This window comes from Corylus avellana, chromosome 8 (genome assembly GCF_965113065.1).
Source record: "Corylus avellana chromosome 8, dhCorAvel1.hap1.2, whole genome shotgun sequence".
Taxonomy (NCBI): Eukaryota; Viridiplantae; Streptophyta; class Magnoliopsida; order Fagales; family Betulaceae; genus Corylus; species Corylus avellana.
The window spans coordinates 3,004,001-3,010,000 of NC_142497.1; the positions used below are offsets into that span (position 1 = coordinate 3,004,001).

A 6,000-nucleotide genomic window follows, 5' to 3' on the forward strand; every position below is an offset into this window, starting at 1 on the left:
GACCTCCTACTTGTGCTGATTGGAGTCGTATTAAGATTTTTCTCAAGTTTCTCAAACTTTTTTATGATGCAACAATTCGAATTTCGGGGTCTTTGTATTGTACTTTTAATATGTACTTTCAAGAAATTTGTGGCATTCAAATGCATTTACAAGAGTATATTGATAATGGTGATTATGTATTGAGTACTATGGTGGAGAAGATGATGACGAAGTACAATAAATATTGGGGGGATATTGAGAAGTGAGAACAATGATAGGGTTAACTTGATGATGTTTATTGTGGTTATACTTGATCCATGAACCAAATTGGTGTCTTTAGAATATTGGTTCAAATATTTTCTTGGTGTTGATAGATGTAACGAAATGAAGAAAAAATTGAAGTCAATCCTTAACAAATTATATGATCACTACAACTCCGGAGAGAGTTCATCTCAAGTTCTACAAGTAGTGGATTGCATCAAGGTTCCTCAATGAAAATAGAAGAAAGTGAGAATGCTAACCTCTACTTCATGAATAGGTTTTATAAGTACCTAACTTCTAAAAGTGATATTGAAAACAAATCAGAGATGAATCGATATTTGATGGAGGATGTTGAAAAAGCGAATGCGAATTTTGATATTTTAAATTGGTGGAAGGTGAACTCAACCAAATTCCCAATAGTTGCCAAAATAGCCCGAGATGTGTTGGCTATTCTCATTACAACAGTTGCTTCAGAGTCGGCTTTTAGCACCGGAGGACGTGTGTTGGATCCTTTTCGAAGTTCATTGGCCCCAAGTACGGTTGAAGCATTGATATGTGCATAAAATTGGTTAAGATCAAAGCCCCTAAGTTCTGACTTAGATATGGTTGATGATGCTGAAAGTTATAAGCTCGATTCAGGTCAATTTTTTCATCATTTATTCATTTTAGTTTGCTTAATATATTTTGCTATTTACAAATTTCATTTATCGGTTTCAATTGATATTGTAATGGTTTTTTTTTTTTTTTTTTTTCATTCTTTGTAGAAGTTACTTTGAAGAACATCAGTATTTTACTTGAGGATGATTAGTGACTTGAAGTTGAAGATGCATTCTGGACTTGAAGTTGAAGTTACATTCTGGATGATTAGTCATTTTACTTTAAGTTGCATTTTGTTGGGTTTTGTTGCTTTTAGTTTGAAGTAATGAATTATTGTTGTTGCTTTGATGTAACTATAAACTATGGGTGTTAAGTAATTTTTCGGTTTGTTTTTTTCCTCATCTTTTTGAAGTTACTTGAGGATAATTAGTGACTTGAAGTTGAAGTTGCATTCTAGATGATTAGTCATTTTACTTTAAATTGCATTTTGTTGGGTTTTGTTGCTTTTAATTTGAAGTAATGAATTTTTGTTGTTGCTTTGATGTAACTATAAATTATGGGTGTTAAGTAATTTTTTGGTTTGTTTTTTTCCTCATCCTTTTGAAGTTACTTGAGAATGATTAGTGACTTCACTGACTTAAAGTTGAAATTGTATTCTGGACTTGAAGTTGAAGTTGTATTCTAGATGATTAGTCATTTTACTTGAAATTGCATTTTGTTGCTTTTAGTTTGAAAGAATTTTTGTTGTTGCTTTAATGTAACTATAAACTATGGGTGTTAAGTAATTTTTTTGTTTGTTTTTTTCCTCATCTTTTTGATAAAAAAAGAAAGCTAACTATATTTTTATGAAAGCCAAAATATCATTTTTATGAAAGATTGAAAGCCCAAAAAAAAGCCAACAAAAAGCCAAAATATCATTTTTAGGCTTAAACCCAACAAAAAGCCCATATTCTGGTTCAAAAATAATAGAAAATGCCCATATAGGTGTGGCCTTTTGGGCCTAGTCCAAAAAATTGAATAAAAAAAATTACAAAAATGCCATGCGAATAAACCCTACCCGACCCGCAAACCCGCAAGACCCATAGCTATTAAACCCACACTGCAAATACCCGACCCGCGCGGATCTTGGTCATTGGGCTTGGGTGGTGGGTTGAAAAAATCCAAACCCGCAAGTTGCGGGTCGGGTGGGAAAAAACCAATCCCCGATCCGACTCGACCCGTGCCCAGCACTAACAGTGTTTTTCAATGCATTGGGAAACACTGTAGATACCGAATGCATTATTAAATTATAAGAAACTGATTCTCTCTTATTTCTTTTCACATGTTCCAACGATTCTCTCTCATTGGTTGCAATGATAAAAATAAATAATATTTAATTCATATAGAAAAAAAATAAGGAAATCTATGAAGTTTTTTTTTTAATAGAGAAATAAAAAGTAGTTTTATTTCCTAAGTTGAAGGAAAATGGTTGAAAAGATAGTGTTCTATTAAGGCCACCCAATGGCTAGAACCCCAAATCCGAAATGCCAACTGACGGAGGTTTGGAAGCAACCACCTTTGGGTTTCATCAAGCTCAATTGGGATGCCTCCATTGACAAAGCAGAAAACAGAATGGGCATGGGAATTGTTGCCAGAAACCATGAGGGAGTTGCTGTGGCGGCCTGGTGTGCATCGAGGAATTACATCACAGATCCTGCATCAGCGGAGTCTCTGGCGGCTTGGAATGTGGCGGTACTGAACCTTAGGCTGGGGTTGAGGAAGGTGATTGCAGAAGGGGATGCTCTTGAGGTTGTAAATGCACTTAACTCTGATGGGATTTGGATGGGGAGCTACAGGGGAGTGATACAGGAGGCTAAGGAGCTCTGTGGCCCACAGACTTTCAAAGTTTGCTTTAGAATCACGTGTAGACCAGCTTTGCTTAGAGCACTTTCCTGAATGTATTCAGGAACTTATTTTTGTTGAGAAGGTTTATATCAATAATATTTGAAGCACGACTTTTTCTATAAAAAAAAAAAAAAACTGTCTTAATATTCATTGACTATTTATCTTATTCTTATATAAAGATGTAAGATAATGTTAAATTATTAGTTTAAATTAATAATTAAACATTAAATTCTGATCCTTTTAGCCTTCCTACCCCTACTCCTCATCACAAACACAAAAAGAAGAGGCTATGTTGGAGCTCAACAGTAGTATTTCCTCCGATCCCTTTCTCTCCTTAACCCTTTGTTTCTTCATCCCAGTACTCTTCATTATCATCTTCAGCTTCCTTTCTAATAAGTCTCAATCATCTCCCTCCAAAACCCCATGCCCACAATCATACCCCATCATCGGAAACCTGGTGGGTCTCCTCCGCAACCGCCACCGCCTCCACGACTGGGTCACCGACATGCTCTCCCAAACCCCATCATCCACTTTCCAAGTCCGCAACTTCCTCGACCTCTCCCATGGCGTCTGCACCGCCAACCCCGCCAACGTCGATCACTTCCTCCACTCCAACTTCCAAAACTATATCAAAGGCTCTCGCTTCCACGACGTCCTCTCGGAGCTCCTCGGCGACGGCATCTTCAACGTCGACGCCCCTCTCTGGACTCTCCAGCGCAAGATCGCAAGCCACGAGTTCAAAACCAACTCCCTCAAACACTTCATCTCCGACACCGTCGCTTCCGAGATCTCGACCCGCCTCATTCCTTTCCTCTCCGCCGCCAGCGACGGCGACAACAGAGTCGTCGATCTTCAAGACGTGTTGCAGAGATTTGGCTTCGACAACATATGCCACGTTGCATTTGGCGTGAACCCCGCGTGCTTGGTCTCCGACAACATGCACCAAAACACGCCGAGCTCCGACTTCGCCAAAGCTTTTGATGATGCCGTGGAGATTAGCTCATCAAGGTTTTTGTCGCCGCTTCCTCTGCTATGGAAGTTGAAAAGATTTCTCAACATTGGCTCGGAAAAAAGATACAAGGAAGCCATAGAAGTGATCAGCCGCTACGCCATGGATATCATCCGGTCCAAAGAACAAGATCAAGAAGGTGATCAAGATTTGTTGTCCAGATTCATGTTCTCGAGCTTGAGCATGGAGTTCCAAGATGAAGAACACAAGAGAAAGTTCTTGAGAGACATAGTCATAAGCTTCATACTTGCTGGGAGAGACACAACGTCAACGGCCTTGACATGGTTCTTCTGGTTGATATCCGGGCACCCTCGGTGCACGCGTTTGATACACGCGGAGTTATCGGCCGTGGCGTTGGCGCCGGCGAAAGAGCCGCGAATTTTCAGCTACGACGAGCTGAAGAAGCTCCATTACCTACATGCAGCTCTATCGGAGACCATGCGGTTGTTCCCACCCTTACCGATCAATTCCAGATTGACGGTGGATGATGATGTTTTACCAGATGGGACTCGCGTGGGGAAGGGGTGGTTTGCCGATTACTCGGCTTATGCGATGGGGAGGATGGAGAGGGTGTGGGGAGAGGATTGTAGGGAGTTTAGGCCGGAGAGATGGTTGGACGATGATGGGGCTTTTCAGCCGTCGGATCAGAATCGGTTCCCGGTGTTTCATTGTGGGCCCAGGATTTGTTTGGGGAAGGAGATGGCTTATTTGCAGATGAAGTCGGTGGCGGCGGCTGTGATGAATGAGTTTGATGTCGTGGTCGTTGATGGCGGTGCAACTGCAGAGAAGATGATGAACCCGCCTTACACACTAGCGCTACTACTTAAGATGAGGGGCGGATTGCCTGTTAAACTAATAAGGAGGAGGCAGCTACACATGTGCTAGGTAGGGTGCCACGTGGTAGATTATGATTACCTTTTCTGAGGGCATTGTGTGAATTTTAGTGTGAGACCTTGTGTTTTGCTAAAATTGTTAATTTGCGTATAAAACTATAATTTTTACTTTATTATTTTTTAATTTGCGTATAAAACTATAATTTTATAACATAATAAGTCAACTTTTTACGACAAAAACCATTTTCGAGTTTCGACCGATAATTTATCCTAAGATGGTACATCTATGGGAGCTAGAAAGTTGAACGAATAGGAGATGTTCCGCCGGGCTTGAGACAGGTGAAGCAACTGCTCGTTTCCACTGAAGAAATGCTAGAAAGTCAAATAGATTTAAAAAAGTTTATAAATTGATGTGACAAGAAATTTTAAGTTAAAAAAATACAATTATCTCTTCCTTATTTGTTACTTACGATTTGTTACATCAATTTTAAATTTTTTTAAAATTTACTTATTTGACTTTTTAGCACTTTCTCTTCCGGTTGAGAGGAAAAGGCGGTAAAGCTTCAAACACATTTTTAACCGACAGTTTGCTGCCGCTAATTCACATCAGATTCTGCTTTTGCTTGACTCAGTGGTCACGGATTATAATTATCACTATTTTCGCCACAGAAAAGGACTCCTGATTATCGCTTTCTTTCTCTTTCTTAGGGGAGAGAGAGAGAGAGACAATTCTTTACCCAAAGAAGTTGCATTGAAAGAAAAGTTAATCTCATATATATATATATATATATATATATATATAAAAGCCGAGTTTTGGCTTAAAGAGTGTATAGAATTGTAACACGTGTCTTGAATCTATATTTTTTTGTTAGTGAACTAGTCTTATTAGAGAGTGCCTAGAATTGCAACACATGACGTTTTAAAGAGTTAAGTAAACGTTTAGATGTTAGCCTTTTAGTGAGACAATTAAAACCTAGGGGTTTTATTTCTAATGCATTGAATTGTTTTAATGAAGAAAACAAAAGGTTTTCAAATTCTCTCTTTCTCTCCCTTTATTTAATTTTTTTTTTTTTTTATCTTCTCTTGCTTTTTGTTTATATCTCAATGAGAGACCATTAAAACGTATGAGTCTTATTTGTAATATATTTAATTGTCTTAATAAAGAAAACAAAAGGATCTCAAACTCTCTCTTTCTCTCTTTATTTTTCTTTTTTATCTTCTCTTGCTTTCACTTTATATCTCAATGTGAGACAATTAAAACTTAGGAATTTTATTTGGAATGCATCTAATTGATTTCTAAATGAAGAAAACAAAAAGTTCTCAAATTCTCTATTTCTCTCTCCGTTTCTTTTTCCTTTCTCTTATCTTGCTTTCTATTTATATCTCAATGTTCATTTGTCAATTTCACACTCTATTCAGGATAAAAGACGAGAAAGA

General features: G+C 38.1%; 1 pseudogene; it reads left to right on the forward strand.

Annotated features, from left to right (window-relative positions):
• The first annotated feature begins 2,961 nt into the window (after nucleotides 1–2,961).
• On the forward strand, nucleotides 2,962–4,732 carry LOC132164303 (cytochrome P450 CYP94D108 pseudogene; annotated as a pseudogene).
• The last annotated feature ends 1,268 nt before the right edge of the window (nucleotides 4,733–6,000 follow it).